This window comes from Contarinia nasturtii, unplaced genomic scaffold, assembly GCF_009176525.2.
Source record: "Contarinia nasturtii isolate CC-2019 unplaced genomic scaffold, AAFC_CNas_1.1 Cnas_scaffold_493, whole genome shotgun sequence".
Taxonomy (NCBI): domain Eukaryota; kingdom Metazoa; phylum Arthropoda; class Insecta; order Diptera; family Cecidomyiidae; genus Contarinia; species Contarinia nasturtii.
In genome coordinates, this window is record NW_022197846.1 from 679,365 (window position 1) to 699,075 (window position 19,711).

The 19,711-nt window shown below is 33.3% G+C and overlaps 1 protein-coding gene across 1 annotated transcript in view; it reads right to left on the reverse strand.

Annotated features, from left to right (window-relative positions):
* The window catches only part of LOC116339099 (MOXD1 homolog 2), a 191,555-nt gene extending 174,294 nt beyond the window's left edge, over positions 1-17,261 (reverse strand). The window contains exon 1 of the mRNA XM_031764762.1: positions 16,132-17,261. The gene's annotated coding sequence lies outside the window, so the exon portion shown is untranslated. The remainder of the gene's footprint in view (positions 1-16,131) is intronic.
* Positions 17,262-19,711: the final 2,450 nt, after the last annotated feature.

Sequence of the window (19,711 nt, forward strand, 5' to 3'; positions counted from 1 at the left end):
ACGGCAAAAAAAACTGTATCGTAAGTTTCAAAACTGACAAAAACACATAGAACAGTTCGCATATGCTTTGGAATTGCCAAATTTAATTTTTTTTAAAGCAGAATTGCCAGTCAAATATGCTGTTGCTACTGCTGTTGCTGTTATTTCTGGTACTTATGGCGTTCCGTCTTATGCAGATTGTGGCATGCTCTCAAATGTCATATGTAATGCTCTCTCATAATACATTTTACACATTCTTCCTTTTCAAATTCATTGATGCTCGTTGAAGACAATTCAAGCCATGCCACACGCTACTTTGCAATGATTTTATTTGATAAATATATGTTTTTTTTTCGGACACACGCGTCCATTGTTACAACAAAAGGAAGAATGGGCGTTTTAACGAACTTGCAGAATATTTGGAAGTGACAGTAGAAATTTGTGCTGCCATGCATGTTAATTTTTCTCTCATTCGTATCTATTTATTAGATAGCACTCTCTTCACGGAAGGGTTAAAGTCACACAAATTATAAAATTATATGAAACAAGGCGCAAAGATCATATTTTATGACATCCGGAAGTTTTCGACGTCTTTTTGAGTTCTTTTGAAGAGCGTCAGTATACCAACTACTGTTGAAGCTGGCCATTATATACATATTTCTATTGAAATACCATTTTGTTTTTTGTTTTTTTGTTTTTACACAAATTTACGTAATTTTTCATTTGGTCCAAAAGTATATCAGTAATGAAATTTGGCCACATGTAAATTTCGTGAATTTGTACTGCAAACTTGGAAAAGGAACTTTAAAGTGTTCATGAATATCACAAAATTACAGTACATTGCTAATAGTTGCTTACTTTTCGAAAGCTGTAGTCTACTACCTTTTGACCGGAATGAACAGAGTCATTAGTTGGCGGCATTTTGTTCTAGGTCAGCGCCAAATTGGCTTAATCTCTCTTCACGAAATAAATTGTCGAGTTCACTTTGGGTATGTGCAAACTTTTTGATGACTGGATAATAAATTGTTGGGATGAAGAGAATAAATCGTTTCATATACATTCAAGCTATCTATGCCTCTTTCAAATTTCCTCTACACAACATTTATTCAGACTGTGATTTTTTGGTTCGTTGGGGCAATTAACAAGGGCAATAATTATATTTTATAAGATAGCGTCATTGAATCGATTTTCAAGCTATTCACAAATCAAAATTCTCTTTTCTTCGCCAAATACCGCTGTAGAACAGAATGCGTAATAATTTTACAATTTCACATTTCGTTACGTTAAGCAGAGTCGTGTGTTCAATTTTTTTCTCTTCTCTTTCTCATTTCCCTTGCTTCTTTCTGTTCAGCAAACATGTGAGGTTATTATACGATTTTACAGTAAATTTAAATTGTTCATAATATCTAACATGTACAGAAAGTTTTAAGTTTAGTGCGCTGCTAACTGTTAAGTAATAGTAACATAGCACTTATACCTAAAAATCTTGTTTCATTCGATTCGCCAAGTGTGTTTGTATATTACAAGAGATTCCGGTTCGTGGTTGGGGATTTTTTTTCTTCTCTAAAAATTTGATCGTACATGAAACACGTTTTCTTGAGCGTTTTCATGCGGCTTAGAACGTTATACATTAATATATTTAAACGATTACGTATTAGTGGTAATGCCAAAATCAATTAATAATGAACAACATACATATAGAATAGAATAACGCATAGCATAATTTATAGCAATCACCAAATGAAAAATAAGAAGTAAAAATAACTGGAGACAGGTAGACATGGTACAATCACAGAGAAATTTAATCTTTTCTGCATATTAACTGGATATTACACGAAACATGTGCATAAAAAAAGAAGAAGAAGAGGAAGATGGAGAAGGAACTGTTCATTTGGACGCGGTCGCAGCAATTACAAAAATTTAAATTAAATGCTTACAGAACGGAGACCGCGCAACCCAAAGAACAAACGAATCAAATAGGCATTTAGATGTACAACAGACAGTGAATCAATTAAAATATTTCTGTAGCAAAGTACACAGTCCAACTGAAAAAAACACAATATATATACAGGAATATTGCGAACAGGCTTAATGACTGGTTTTGTTTCACCATTTTTATTTAATATGTTTGATATGTGTGTGTTTGTGTCTAGTTTTCTCTCTCTGTGTTTTTTTTTTTTTTTTTGCATTTTCTCTGCTTCATTGCAACAGATAGATATAAAAAGAATGTATCTTTACATTTTGGTGTTTTCATTTTAATTTAATTTTTATTTTTCGCTATTTTATTTTAACGAATCTCTTGTTTGATATTGCATCACGAAATTGTTTGTTGTTACGCACAAGCAGATCTTCAAGAAAACATTTTGCGCGATCGGTTCGGAAAGAACGCTTATAAATAAGGCATATATGTGAACAAAGTCATCGAATGGAAATGTGTATATTAATGCAGCCAAAGTATCAAGCAGCAGCAACAACAACGACGACGTTGACGGCGATAACGAAAATCGAGAATAAAAGTGGATGCGAATAACATTCGGAATAGTGAAATAAACTAGTGCTTGTTTTGAAAGATTACAATTTAATGTACTTGCACATTGTGCGGCAAATATATATAATACGGCATTGTACACATAGAAGTGGTTGAATTGTATATATACCTAGTAGGTACATTTTGTGAGATAATGTAATGGACGGTTACTCAACGCATTCTCCGCTTTATTCGCGGACCAAACGATGACCAATTTCAAGTGATTATTTTACGAAATATAAATAAAAATAAAACGGGAAAAATGTGCTTGTTCGGTTCACATTGAATGTAACAAGAATCTCAGAGAACTGATTGCTTATAAAAATTTATTTTCTTTTCGAGGAAAAAAAACTGTAAGGGAAAAACACTTGCATGTTAAGCCATGACAAACGGAAACAGAATGTATTCGGATGATTTTTATTTAGCAAGTTAAAATAGAAAAAACCGAATGATTCCTGACTTTTCATACTAGATTACGCAGTTGTCTCGACCGTCATACAAAACGCATTCTGACTTAACTAATGGAATTTAGAATAAAAATGGAAATGAAATAGTATATAATATTAACGTTTCAGAATTGAATCTGACACGGATGTTAACGACAATGACGTCGACGTCGACACAAAAAAAAACATTTACGTAGACACAAATACGCAGTGTAAACAAAGACCGCTCTTATCTGCACCCAACGAAAGGAAATAAATACACTGATTAGTAAATAAATAATGAACAAACTATTTATGAGATGGGATTTAAACTGTGGTCGGGCCCCATAATTCAAATTTTGAACGAGCACAAGAAGATACCAAACTGATGTCGAAATAAGTTTAATATAAATTATTTGATTTTTTGTCAGCAACTTTTGAGGGCTGTCATATTCAGTATAAATTATTATCGTGAATTTTGAATGTTGAAATATTTTCTACATTTTAAGACAGTTTTCTTCATTTTTTGAAATCAATCATGTTCGTGTGCGTGTCATCCATCTCAAAAAATAGCAGTTGGAAAAGGTGACAAAAGCTACAATTTTCAATAAATATATATCTGTGCTGATTTATTTTCATTTTTCAACTGTATCTCACTAATATTTTTCGGAAAACTCGTGGGTCGTTATGAATCATCAAATTACACATACATGTATTTTTACCACAAGCTCTCCGAAAGAGATGATTTTTGTGAATATAATACGTTGTATATGTTAACGCGTACGATGCATTTCGTTCAACACATGTTTTTTGAAGGAAAAAAAAGGAGAAAAACAAACAGAATTCAAAAGAAACTATCATCAAGCGGAAAAAGTAAACATCAAGCGGCTGAAACAGTATGGTTAACTAGAAACTAACCGGTACGATTTGTATTTAAAAAAAATTGGTATCTTTTTTTTCTCGTAAAATGTCTTCGCATTTACAATGAAATGTGGCCAAATTCCATTCGCTCGAGTTGTGTTTGTTAATGAAATGAGCGAGCGTAGAGACGTCAGCACTTTTGTAATGTCGATTTATATGACGAATGAATAGAACAAAGTCGTCTTAATTGACATTGATAAGGTGACAAAATTGATCTTGTCGACTGATGTGCATTTGAAATGACACATTGATGGATTTGCGATGGTTTATACAGTTCGATACTCTTGCATTTATCTCATCGTACCTTTAATTAGATACTCTTTTTTTTTTCGAATGAAAACAGAGAGACCTTTTCGCATGAATAATTAAAAAGCATTAGCATTTACGGTTGTTGCAGTCGCAATTGTATGGCCTAAGTATTAAATCGTCATTTAAGCGTCTGACATTTTGGCCTAGGTGTTTGATTGATGGTGATATGTTGTCGAGTGCTCAGAAGAGTATGATTATCTAGCGACAATGTTTCTGGTACCAATGGAAAATGAGCATTAAATTACAGTGAATTATTCCATTGACTGGTCGTGTCGAAATAAAAAAAATGTGAATACCAAGGACTGAAATCAATGAATGAGAATACTAATCAGATGGTAAGTGCCACATTAAGAGAGGTAATCGCTACCCCGTCTTCATTGCATTTGTGGAAAATCTATAGACACATAGATACACACCCACATACATTGAATGGAATGTCAAGATCTTCCATACTAATTACAAGATTTCAAAATATTTTTACAGCTTCTTACGTTTGCATCCGTTTGCAATAGCTGACAATCGCTTGAAGGCGCATATAAAACTGGGACAAAAACTGAATTTGGATGAACAAATTTTATGCAAAATTTATAATGTCTCTGCAAAGCAAACAGACAAACGAGCTGATTCTACACCTTCAAACGATGAATAAAATTCACATCGTTGACAACAACTAAATCACGCAAATGCTCGAATGAATACAATGTCGTCTACGACGGCTGATGTGAAAGAGAACAACAAACAAAAAATTGTAAGTTTTGTGATAGTTGTTTGCATTTTTCTCACTTTTCTTCGATCGAAACGTTAAACTATTGATGAACCAATAACGTCATGGGAGTGAAGGCAGACAGCACACAAAAAAGAGCACATTCAAAATTATTGGATGCAAAACGTAACGAACTGAAACAATTCCATTTTTATACATACATACACAAATTATGCATCGAAAAAGCTGACAGAGAAAATTACACTTCCTTTTTCGACGATCCAGCAAAAGTCGAACATGAAACGGGAATGCTACAACGAAGAAAGTAACGTTGTTTTTCTTTTTCTCGCTCTTTTCTTTGCTCAATTTCACCTCTGTCAATCAAGCGCACAGAGATAAAACCGATCTATGGATACGTTGAATGGCTGAACGAGAGTGCACATAAAATGGTGTTGCGTTTGCTTGAGTCGTCGATTTTCATCGATGCTCCGATTCTATCAGTGTGGTTACAGGAGAAGCCAAATGGGTTTTGGTGGGCTCAATGCAAATTGTTTCATACGCATCGGGGGCAAATCTAACCAATTTCAAACAACACATAATGTTTAAACACAACACGTTACGATACAAAATTCAATTTCAATAAGATCCAAACGATATGACAGCAATTGGACTGAACAATCCAAATAAAAACATTGCCATAATTACATGAATAAATTTTTGACAATGGCAACGCTTTTTTACCGCAAAGCAACAAACTCAATCATAAATACTGATTATAGTAATCGCCGTTCAAACGGCCGCATTACCATCTCAACTTGGTTTACTTTTTATGCAGTACACGTTGTTAAATTTGAAATTATGACGACCATACCCATGGTATGAAGGAAGCAAACATTAAGTGGAATGAATTAATTTTGATACAACCTATGGCTCCTTCCATTAAGTGTCTTCAGGTATTGTGACCTTTTGCACATACATTTCTATAGATAATGGCCCACTTGAACTCGATTTTTACCTTTGTTTATTTGTCGACGCACGCAATATTAATATTTTGTTCGTTTGTAATGCTGCTTGGTCCAAGATGATTCCCATTATGTTTTCTATCTTTCAACAATTATAAAAGTAATTTTTTTCCAAAGTCAAGCTCAAATTTCTTCCCATTTGGATCTCCCACACAATCTTCTTCGTCTTTCTCTTTCACTCACTTCCATTTTTTTTTTTTCATTTTATAATGTAAGCAAAAAAAGAGCAATATAAGTTATTGAAATTTTGCGCGTCACATTGCATTTATGTCTTGTTTGCTTTTGCAATTTCCATTATCTCTCCTTTCCTGTTTTGCTGCTGGTGATATTGTCTGTTCTTTGCAGACTGTTTACAATTCAGCGAGTTGTTGTGTTGCATTTCTTTGTCTCGAAGTGTAAAAAAAAGGTGAAGTGAAAAAAAAAATTATAGCGGGAAAATCAACAAAACACCAACAAATCTGAGCACAATGAATTTGGTGCAAAGGCAATGACAGCAACATCAGCAGAAGAAATGACACAAGAATACGGATGACTTGAGTCCCTGGATTGAATGTGACTATGTTTGCGTTTTTTATGTGAACAAATGAAAACGAAGAGAAGTGAGTACAGGTGCTTATAAATTTTATAACGAAATTTCTTCTGGTTGAAGACGGGCTATAGTATCACATAACCGAATAATCGCCATGAAGAAATGGCAACGCGTTGGCCCGAGCATTGGCCCATTCTTCTTTCGTTTTTCCAACTCTCACATTTACGGTCGACTTACATAGCAGCGAACGCATACATTTTCTATTATTTGAAATCAAGCGAATATTTTCATTCAATTTTTCCTTCGTCCGTCGATGCTGATGACAGTTCGAGTTTTATTATGTAGTGAGAGCTAGTCATTTCACGAGAATCAAAAAGATTATTCGTCGTATATTTTGTATCTGCTATCGTATACGATGTATCATTTGTTTGTTGAAATTTGATGACATTCAAAATAAAGATTCCGCGCATAAAATTCCATTAAAAATGTTATGTTTTCCCTTGTCATTGCGTCTAATTGGAAGTTAACTCAAATATCCCGAATTTCATTTCAATGTTGTTGTTCAATATGCATAGAAATGGAGAATTTTCGTGTTTTTTTTATTATGCTGAACATTTCCTTATTTGTTTTACCATAGCTAAGAACGGAGCGTGATCGATGGGGAATTATGTAATTTGTACAAATATATTGGTTCTGATTTAAAACACGTATTTTTTAAATGCTACGAATGATGGAATTCAATGCTTGGCATCTTAGAAACAAATATATAAGCCAATTTCACTGGAGAAAATATGAAATTGTTTCGTCGTATGTGAACTTGTAATTGTAAGAATCTGTACCAAAAATAATAATTAGCCATCGAAATTGTAATGTAAATTAATAATTTCATTTGGTCTTTTCTTCTTTATTCTTTCAGACGAAATTCATTTTCTAAATTGTACATAGTACAATGTTATACATTTAATTTTGCTTAATTCATTCCCACCACCAAATTGATGGATAAAATGACTTTAACTTCTATAAAGCTAGATACGCACAAATCAACAGTTCTTGAAGCGGATAATGAACAAATTTCATATATTTTATCACCTTTCATTTCTCTCTCCCTTATTTGTGTGTACCTTTTTCTATCGTCTCTTCTCAAGAATGAAGAAAAAAGAATGTTAGAGATAAAACCTTCTTTTGTCTGCGATTCACAATGATGTCATCGTACTATCATAGAATTTCAATGTAAATTTTCATCTTGTTTTTATAAAGTTTGGTGGGCATATACTCCATTGTGTTTGTGTTTGTAATGTGAGTTAATTTAGCTTATCCATTTTTATCAGGCACTCTTTGCCCATCGTCGTGGAAAGTGTACGAAAAGATCACACGATAACATAAAACAAAGCGATGTCACACACTTTTTGCCATTTTATGCGCACATTTAACAAGCGTTTTCTTCTCACCCTGGACGATACGTTCACACTCTTTTTTGGGACACAATTACTGAAGCACTTCGCCAGTTTCATTTTTTTTGTGTTGATTCGCATACGAGTTTTTATTTCATGTCTTTATTTCTTTGTACAGAGTTGTCATTGTCATCAGAATCATCAACAGCATCAGCATCATCATCATCATCATTATCATTTGTCGTTGTCGTAGTTGTTCGCTTCTCCAAATAAAATACATAATTCAATTTTTCCAATTTACATTTCTATATTTTCGGCGTATGGCTCAAATGTATTTTTGGTCGTTTTCGCCACTTTATTTACAACGTTTAATAGTGTTACACTCAAGTTCTGTGATGGTGTTTGTGCGAATTTGCATTGAAAATCTTTTAAAAGCTCCTATTATTAAATTCTTTTCGTCATTTCTTATTTGCTTTTTGCCGCAAAATGTGTGATTTTTCCGTCACTTTTTTTCTCTTAGTTATACAGTGACTCTCCGCAAATAAAAACGAGAGCAAGAATGAAACTTGAAATGTGCGAAAAGAGAAGAGCAGAGACTAAGAAAGCAATCGAAGTAAAATGAATTCTTATGTATAAAAAAAAAGAAGTAAAGAACGAAAACGCAAGATGATGCGAATATATTTTGTGTGCTGATCTTTATCGCATTCCTTTTCGTTAGTTTTTTGGCTGGTGTAACGGAAGAGCTTGAAGCGATTTGTTTTTTTTTTCTGTAAATTTTCAACGATTTATACCTATTTAAGTGCGAGCATTCGCTTCGCATCATTTCTACTTGAGCCCAAATACTAACGCGATTTTCCTTAAGTAACCCTTGAAAATGAGCTCGTTCTTTTCTTTTCTCATCTCAATCGCATTTCCGGCATTCATGCACATAAAGCGCGCAGACAGAATAAGACTTTGGATTCTTATCTTTTTAGTTTTAATTGAATTTTCACAACATTTTCTTCAAGACGCATACACTCATCCTCTTCGGGCCTTTGCATTATTGTACCATTGTGTCCATACTGTGTGCAAAATATTAGAACAACGTTTTGAGCTTCTTTTAAATATTTTTTTTTGCATATCTTTCCCATTTTTACCGGAAAGCAAAGAGAATTTGTTTGAATAAAAACGTCACTAGGACTAATATATAGTGATGGTTATGTGAAAATGTCGTCAAAATATTGCCACGTCAAAAAAAAAAAACAGAGCTTGACTATATTGGACTGTATTTTTCACAGAGAGTAAATGTGGTGCCGGTGGCAGGACACAGGATGACACAGAGTTCTCATGATAACATCAAAACCATTTTTGTGTGAATATAAATGATGGCCGAATAAATCGAACAGTTTGCATTTCTACGAGATATAAGAAGCATTAAAGTTAAAATTGATATCAAATTCTCTGAATATTGTTACTTGTATACTATATGCAATGACAGAATCTATATATACACAATGTATTTTATTTTTAACCACTGAACTGATATGTTCAAAGTGGCGCCGCTATGACATTTTACACTGTCTGTATGTAATTAGCGCCACCACAACACTTTACACAAGCTACTATAATTTACAGTTAGCAGATTTTGTGTATATACGGTACGACTGATTAAATGTATATGAGAGAAGGAGACGTAGAGAGGAGCAAAGAAAAATATATCTTAGAAATTTTTCAGACAAATGAGACACATTATCTCTGCACGTAATGTATTCATTCTTATTTCATTGAAGTTTTCTTGGCCACCATTCTAACAAGTAACATACAATTCTTTGCTCATCGCCTTTTGTTCCAGTTTCATATCCGGAGAAAATGACTTTCAAACTCTGGACGAACTTGGTGTTTTGTGACGAATGCAATGTACAGCGTACCGTACGTACCGTGACATAGGGTCTTGGATGTGGTGGCTTGACATAGTTTCATGTGACAATTGGGCGTGTAATAAAGAATTCATTTTATTTTCTACGTCGAATAAAAGGAAATAAGCAGAAGAACTTTGAAGCATTTATATAATTGAGCTATGTTTATGTTTCCCTTTTATCGATTACGATTTGGATTTCATGTTTATTCAAATTTATGCTGTTGTTTATTTTCCAGACGTCGTTTAAATAAATTTCCTTCCACATAAATTGCAATGCGTAAAATTTATGCCAACAATAATATATATCCGCTAAAAGAGACCATTCTTTAAGGAGTGAGAAAAAATCAAATGAAGAAAGCAACAAAAAAACAACAACTTATAGCTATCGCAGTCGATTGACGGATTATAATTTCTTGACAAGAATTAAAGTTTTATTTCATTTTTTTGTTTGTTTCATGAAGTGTTGTTCTTTTTACTAGGTGCAGATGTGAAACCCTATCTAATCGTTGATAGGATTTAAATTGGATATTGGATTGAAGTAAAATCCAATTTTAATTGAAAGAATTAAAAAGACGCGTGTCATACAGCACGTTTCAATTCAATGTCGCTCTCCCATTTTCTGTTCCTGCTCAGTTGTTGTTCAGCTCTCTAAATCGAGAGCACACACACACGTCACTCGTTAACTAGAATCATTCTGGCCGTTTATTCACCATCCCATTTTTATTCATTCACTTTTTAAATGATTGTTTGGCCCTTTTTACATTGCCATTTGAACAAAATCCATCGACGTATGCACGGCATAAGCGTAAATTATTTTTTGTTATTTTTGGCAGTTGCATGTGTAAATCGGGAACGTTTGCCCTCCCCAAGAAGCTTCAGCAATTTGATGCCGTACACATTCACCAAGAAATGGTCTTTGATCCCATTCAATTGGATGTGCAAGCGCATGTGTGTCGGTGTGCATTATTTTTGAAATCCCGGCATGATTTTACTCGTTTTGAATATCATTATATTCGGTCTAGTTTGGTTGTTTTTCTTTTTAGTTAAGCAGCTGCCAAATCAATTTTCATGTGCCAATCGTGTTTTTCCATCGTGTTCATCTTAACCAAAGACTGAACAATGTAAACAAACCCAATCAACGCGATTTAGAAGAAAAATATTATCCCTTTTCGCTACGTGCGTACCGTAAACCCTTTGCCATTTCTCGCCGTTCAACGTCAATATCTGAAATTCTATTCGATTTAAAATTTCATTTTCACCTTTCTCTTATTTTCTACCATCATTCCACAATGGTTTGGAAAATTAAAATGTTTTCAAAGTCTTTTGCTCGCATTTTTTTCATCTTACAAATCCATCCTTTCAATCGTGCCATCTTTCGCACAACTGGGATCTAGCCCAATGTTGAAGTTACAAAAAAAAACACGATATAAAGACTTATCTGTGAGTATGAGTTTTTTTCTCGTTCTGTCTCACTTTTTGGTACGCATTTCTATTGAATCGAAATGCATGCTCTATTCGACAGAAAATGGAAAAACATAAACAAAAAACAAATCAACACATATACAAACATACGTGTACACTGTACATACAGAGAACTAAATCCTATTCAATTCAGAGATTATTTTTTTCGGTTCTTTTATATATGTCATTCTGTTGATTGTTTCGCATAGTCTTGTTAAAAAAAATGTAGCATTTATTTCCCTGATAAACGGCGACGAACAGTGGAACTCAATACCATTTAAAATTGTTGTATGCTAGTTTCGTTTGTCGAATTTACACGTTTTCGATTTGCTATCCTTTTCTGTGTCTATATTTAATGTATATTTGTGTGCATTCGCCGAAGCATTTACAAGGCGGTTAGGTAGATTGCATTTACATTGTGTGTGTGTTGTGTATATGGTTTCTGACAAAATCTGATATGGATTTACACCTTTGTTATGTTATTGGGTTCTTTGTTCAACATCTTCGTCGTTACCATCAACGTCATAGTATCGACGAATAAAGTGCCAGTGTATTTTGATGCACTAGTTTGTGAAATACAACACGTTATTTATAAATATCGTTGCAATGCTAAATAACTGCTAACGATACGAACAAAAAAAAAGAAAAGAATTTTGATCTGATGAAGGAAAATGTCTAACAAATACATGCATCGATAAAAGGGTTTCACTTCTTTTATATTCAGCAAAACTCCAGTACAAACACCATGTAATCCTTGAGCTCACCGAATTTTGATGGAAACGCACTCGAATTAAAAGGTTTCCAAATCGATTCGGAAACAGTGACAAAGATGGTCACAGAAAAAGAAATAGAGAAAGAGAAAAGAAGGTAAAAGACACTCAAACATTCACAGATGGTACTGATTCGTCTTTTACACACTATAGGCTTAGTTACATCTAGTAATTTAATATATTCGTGATCGAACATCAATTTTTCGTCGCATTCAGTCACATAAAGTTCTGTGAAATTTCATTAATCGCACTCATTTATATAGAAATTTTTGTTAATCTGGCAGCGCAAATAGTGATATAATATGAGAATCAGTAAAATCGACAAAAATTGTTTTGGTATGCAATACGCCGTCAAAATGAACGCAGGGTAACAAGGGAATAGCACACAGAGATAGATAAACAGACAGACAAAAGAGATACTCGCCCGATAGTGAATTCATTCAAATTGATTCACATTAAAATTATCCACAAAGATATATAGCAAAACGACAATTCTATTTATTAAATGTATGTCATTACTGTGCATTTATTCTAGTTGTTGGCTACAGCTTTTTCGTTCGATTAACAAAAGAGTGAGAGCAAATGGAACGAAACCAACTGCATAAATCCGTACAAATCAATGCGATCGATTATTTTTTTGTGTCGATTCTTTTATGGCTCACGTCGCCTGCGAACTACTTTGGCACTCTAAAATGTTTATTGATTGCAATAAAGAATACAATCAAACGAACACGAAAGATATATTTTGGCAATGCTTGGCCCTCAACACAATTCAATCCAAAAGAAAAAGAAGCGGCAATAGAGACAACGACAAAGGCAAGGGGCAGCATAATATATGAAAAACGAAAAGAATGCATGAAATGAATTTTTCGACGATTTTTAATTCGTTTTGATTATCTTTTTATATAGCAAATGCATTTTCGGAGGCTTATTATTGTTCCCACGAAATGCGTCAACAAGCGGTTATTGAATTATCAATGCATATATCGACGCATACATTGTCCGATAAGTGGTACGCGATTGGTCAGGTCGTTTAAACATTTACCGAATGATAAGCAAATTGAAAATGTATGCATTTGATAACTGCAACTTATCGGTCATACAGAATTCTTTATTTTTTTTGGTGTACACTGCATACATATTCAAATGCTATTCAGCTGCGTATTGTTTTTTTGTGTTTTGTGTCGTCGTTGCAACGGTTTAAGTTAATTACTTCACTTTAAGCAATTTAAACATAATGTATCAACAACATTTCGAACTCGATAGACGATTCACAATATTAATTCCTTTTAATCATACATGGTAGCCGACACATTTACTTTTTTGTTTTTTTCTTTTGAAAGTTTTTTTTCCTTTATAGTTTGTGACAATAATAAGATTTGCATCTGCTTGATTTCTATCAACTAAAATATGCCACATTCCGATTGAGTCCATGAACTATTATGAAAACTTACTGAACAAATAGTCGTTATTATCTCTGTGTTTCGTGTAAATTTTGTCTTATTTTCGAAAAAAATAATATGTATTTATACGGATCGTTAATAACAATGTGAAACCATTTGCGATTGAAGAAAATATTAAAAAATGTTATTTTTTGTAGATTTCGTCCGTCGATTTGAAACACGTATTCAGATGGGATTGTGTTTTCAAAATTTCACTATTCCACATATAATTTTCAAATATTTACCAAATAAAGAAAAAACCTGACACAACCGACCAATTTCTAAACTGTAGATGATTTTGGATGTGAATTTTTGCCGGTGAATTGAGTTGGCCCCCATATCTAATTGTACACACATATATAAAGAGTCTTATGTTTATGTTAGTTGACGTGAGAAAATCACAATATTTTATATTTTCCGACGAGAAACAATAAATTTCGTTTTTGCTATTGTGTTTCCTATTATTACTTTTATTATTTATTAAATGCTCTTTGGCAGTTACTATAAGATCAAACCGTTCTGGCCATAGACTTGTCGTATTATTATTATTATTATTTTTTGTTCATGTTCTACTATCCAACCACTAATTATGAAGCGAAATGAGTGATGCAAGTGTGTTAAACTCGCACACGCAAGACGACATGGTATTTACGTAAATTTTCAACGTTACTTTGTTTTCTATCTTTCTTACTGGTCTCGCTGGAATGATTTCACATACATCGCATTTTGTTTCTAACTTCCCATCATCCAATTCGGGTCGCCTATAAATGCAACAACACTTTGTGTTTGTTTTTATAAATTATTATCGTTATGTTTATATTATTTATCTCGTGCCTTTTTGAATTGTCTTTCATTTCGGTTTACTAAATGCTGTGTGGCTACCATCACTTCTTTTCGTTTTAGTCATAATATTTGTAGTCTTCGGGTCTTCTTTATTTTACCATTAAACGTTTTGTTCGCATACACTTCTCGCTGTTTTTTTTCCCTTGTCTCTTCTTTGGTTTCAGTTTGTGTGTTTTCGTTCAAAAAATCAACGGAATAAAAATCCGATTTTTTTATCGTCTAAATGAGCACAATAACTGCCGCGTCGCGCACTCGCCACTCGCCACTCGCCACTTCAACATATACTATACTATAGAATATAAAAACCGAAATAGACAACAATTGTTTATTTGTTGTGTGTATTTTTCTGCGCTTCTTTCATTTCGTTTCATTATGAATTATGACATGACACATGTTTCTTCGGTCTTTTATTACTTGAATTGCCTGATTTTAAATTCAAAATAAATAAAATAAGAACGAAGGCGATTCATTTCTTGCGGTGCATAGAGTCGCCGCAGAACTGTCATTTCTCAGCAGTTCTTTTTTACTCAGCGAGTCAGTCAGATAACAAATGTTTCCAAAAGGAGCATTTGTTTGACCCGATCTGTGTTTGTGGTGCTTCTTCACATTTCTCTGTATTTTTTTCATTTGTATGTTTTTTTTTTTGTCACATTTTGCTTGTTGAACGATAAATTTTTAGTTTTTTTTTTACAGAATTTCTGTACGTGGCCCATGTTTTATAATATTTTACTGAACAGAATTATCCGATTTGTTTCACTGCAAAACGTCGCATAGCATATCGGCATCATCATCATCATCGTCGTCATCGTCTTCAGCAGTAATGCACGGGAACGACGGCATAAGTGCAATATACATCACAAAACACAAAAGCGTGAGACTTGTGACTAGTTGCAAAAAGGGCAAGTAAAAACGAAGAGCGGTATTGAAGAGAACATTAGATACAAAGCGTTTCACAAAAAAAAAAAAAAAAAAAAACAATGTACTGTGAGAGAGAAGTAAATTTAATTAATTTTTGGTTTATTTCAGAGAAAAACCGCAATGAAAATTATGGAGAATTGAGGCAATAACATTATTTGGATAATTATCGCAATTTCCTCTTTTGACGAAAGCAAATGTTAAATCTTATGCCAGACATTGAAAAACATGCATACACACCACACACCAACATAGAGGATATCTTGAGTAACTAGTGACATTCCATTTGCTTGACCACTGGACTGTTTATTCCCCCCATTTTTGCTTTGCCTTCTGACATTGTTTTTGTCGACGGTGGTGGTGTCGAACGAAAAATGTGAATTTACTGGAATTCGTTTACATTTTTTTCCCTAATTTTGTGAGAATTAGTAAGTATGGCACTTTCATCAAATGTTACCACGAAACCACAAATGCGGAGATTTCTTTTGTTGACTCATAACTTAATATCCTACATTTGCATAATTTATAGTGCTCACATATACAATGTTCAGTAGGCAATCGAAACATTAAGAAAAAACAATTAGTCACCACAGCCAATAAAAATACAAATCACAAATATCGTTGTTCCTCGTTGAATATTTCAGTGTATATGCACTTCCGTATAGCATCGAACACACACTATGCTTGTGTAAGTGATTGATAAAAGTCGGTCCCTACTGTCATTTTTGGGCTTTCGACATATCAGTTTCTAATTATCTTAATGCAAGATACATTTGGACATTTAAATTCCAAGCCGAATATCGGTCGATGTCTGTTTGATTTATTTAGTACACACAATTTTATAAAGATAAGAACAAAGCAAAACCCAAAAGAAAAAAAAAACGAACATAAGAACGAATTGACTTGGTACCAAAATTAAAACGTTATCTAGACTATTGGATATGCAATATGTATAACGTTGAATGAATAAATGCTTAAGCACTTACTAACAACTAACCGTTTAGTAAAAGGTAAACGCCAAACCGCCAAAGGAAATTCACACTAAGATCGTCGTCTTCAACTCAATCAAAATGACAAGAATTGGGTCTTGTTTTTGTTTCACTGATGTCTATCTCAGTTGTTTCGGAAAAATTAATCTTAAAGTCACTTCAAAATTCACCAAAAACTATAAATCACTGTTTATATGAATTAACAGCATCACTTTCAGCATGGATGCTGTATCAATTTGAATAAGTTTCCACTTAATATTTTTTTTGCAATTTGAATTGTTATCACCATGTGAATATATATTTGAATTCTTGTAAATTTCTAGCATTAGGATATTCGAATGGATTTTCTTTCACTTGTCAAATATTTTACTTGAAATTGTAAGTTGTTTGTTGAATTTTTTTTTCTTCGTTCTCTCAGTTTACTTGTATTTCTTTTCACTGATACTTAGTGATGGTTTCGTTTCTATTTCGAAATAAAAAGTGATCAATTCCATTGATGATTGCTTTTTGTTCTGCTTCTCTCTGTGTATGTGGAAGCTAATTAGTTTGCTGCTAAAAAATATTGTTGTTCGTCGTCTCATCAAGAACAAAAATTTTCGCTATGTCTGTTTTTAAGCACATGAACAATGTGGACAAACCAAACGTATGTTTTTTTGGTGGTAGAGTTAAAAGAATACTTCCGACGGTATGGACCGAAGTTATGTTTGAAAAAAAAAAAAAAAATACAAATTCGCCAAATATCAAACGTGCGAAAATTTTCGATGCTCGTAATCAACAAATTAAACAAACTTTAAAAACAAACTCACAATCACTCGCGAACTTGCAGCATACACATACAAATAAAATCCAACATAACAATGTTACAACAGTACCGAAAAAAAACTGACAAAAATTAATTTCCAGGTGAAGTTTTTTTATTGTGGTTATCGATTTTGATTTTAAAAAGTACGTATGTTGTGGATTTTCAAAGTGCGAAACTTTTTTTTTATTGTTCCGTTTATCGGTTAAAAATTTTTTTTATTTCATGTCGAAAACAATATAATTTTTTGTCGTAGTAAATTTAAAAAATTCACGAAATCGAAATAATAATTCGATTCAAACGCGACGACTGATGTGAACACACATGTTGTTTGGGCATATTCTGTATGCATACTGTTCGCTATAAGCGCGGTTACGAATCAGTTGGGTTCAATTGGTTGCCGTTAATATTGCTGCAAGCTGTATCATCTAGCACTCAGTCGACGCGACCAATGTTTACCAGTACGAAATCAGTGAAGCGCTGCACAACGGAGGAGAACATAACGATGCGTGTAACGAAATAACGATACGATAGAAACGGAAAAAGGAAACGAAAACACTCACAGCAGTTCGCTCGGATGCGTTGAATTCGCGTGCGGCATAGAACTTAATTGCGTATGTGTGTGCGTGCGTTCGACTAATTCCCGTAATATTTGACGTTGCGTTTGAGATGTTCTTTATGGTCGGAAGACCTCAACAGAATAACCGATTCATTTGGCGAATGAACCAGCGGAGACTGCTGTTGCATCTCTCATGTGTGCATCTCACACACATTGTTTGCGCATATATTTTGTATGTTTTATGTTTTGTTGCATTTGATCATCGTTCACTACATATAAGTCCATTAAGCTTTTTGTTAAATTATTAATTTATTCATTAATTTTAATTTTAAATGTAAAATTATTAATTAAAAATTCCACCGTATTGGTAAAGTTAGCCGAAATGAAGCCGGGGGGAAGAAACAAAAAACAAACTTTGCATGCACAGCGAATAGATTCTATGATGGGGGGTTGTTATTGGGTCAAAATCAATCCGGTTTTGTGTTCCATCCTTTTTGTTACAATATTGTTAATTGCCTGGATGCATGAACGGATTTAATTATTTTTTTTGTTTGATGAACTCAACCATATGTACGTTGAAATTAAAATATTATCTGAATGATTGCTCGATAAACTGTGAACAATATTTGATAATAGCGCCTATTGTATTGCCAAATCGAATTGAGTTGATTGAAATCAGAAGCGAACACAAAACATCGATTGCAGTTATACTACTTTACGATACTATTGAGTGGATGACATTTTATTTTCAAATCAATAGTTTTTCATTATTGTTTTTTTTTTTTGTAAATCAACCTGGGATGTCAAATCAATATGGCAAATGTTGAGCCTAATACCTGCTGTGGACTGCAATGGATAATTTTATTTTGGTTGAATTTTTAAAAATGAGCAAGGTTTGTTTACAGAGGCATAGAAGGAATCGTAAACGTATTTCAAGAAAATACAGTTATACACAGTCGAGATACAATGTATTTTTTGTCAACTTATAATACACCTATATATTTCATATAATATAATCGAAATGTATTGAAATAAATTGAATAAAATGTTTTTTTACAAAAAATTGATAACAATTGCATCACATAAAAACCAATAAAAAAACAAAATTACAAACAATTGCACACGAGAAAATCAATCGTACACTGAAAAAGTGAAAATAACGTATTTCCAAGCGCACGCTTTCCACTTTTTGTTGCAAAGCATTAAAAGTGTTTCGATCTTAATCAAATGAACTTTTTAATTTTTGTTTCGTATTTACGCATTTTATTTTCCAATGGATTGTTTTGTTATATTGAAAAGCTGCAGATTTTTGCAGCTACATTTAAGCGATCGTTCTCGCCAAATGGCATATTGTGTTGACACATTGAAATTGGGGAGACAAAAAACTATCATCACAGCGAATTGTGTGCTTGAAATGATGGATATAGATATAGATCAGGATCAATAAGGATCGTTCAAATATTTATTTACATGTTTACATGTGGCACAGAGAAAAAATATTCAGAAAACCACTAGAAATATTGTCGCTAATTGACAAGACAGCTAGTAAACATAAAAATAGGAATAAACTGACTCGGCACACAAATGATAACCGAAAAAATGCATACAATGGCAGAGTTTATCAAATAAAAATTGCATTCAGTATGTAAATTCCAATGTCAACGGTTGCCCATCGAAAGTAGATATTATCGTTCTCTTTCATCCTTTTTTTATTGCATGCACAAGCGGGTGCAAAAAATCACAGTTTTCATTTTACATTAACGATGACTTTGGGGACAATAATATTATTTTTAATTGAGGCTCATACACACACGATCAAAAAGAATTTATCGAATGTACGTGCCACGCACACCAATACGCATATCACACCCAAACCCGGACATACTCCAATGAAATGCACCAACGAGATACGTACAATCATTGCAACTTTTTTTTACATATTTACTGTGACGAATGCACTCTCAGTGTATTTTTTTTTTTCATTGAACAGGAAGGTAAATCATATTTTATCAGGAGTGTACACTGTACATTCAAAAATGTATGCAAGTTTTTGTCACGATTTTGATACAGTGATTTCATTACATGTGTTTACATCATATCTGTATACAGACCGATACTGGCGGATGGCATGCAATACAATTCTTTTTTGTTCGTTTCGAATACAGATTTCTTTTTTTCTTTTCATTAAATCGCTGATTGCGATTGCAATGTATATAATAGAATGCAGTTA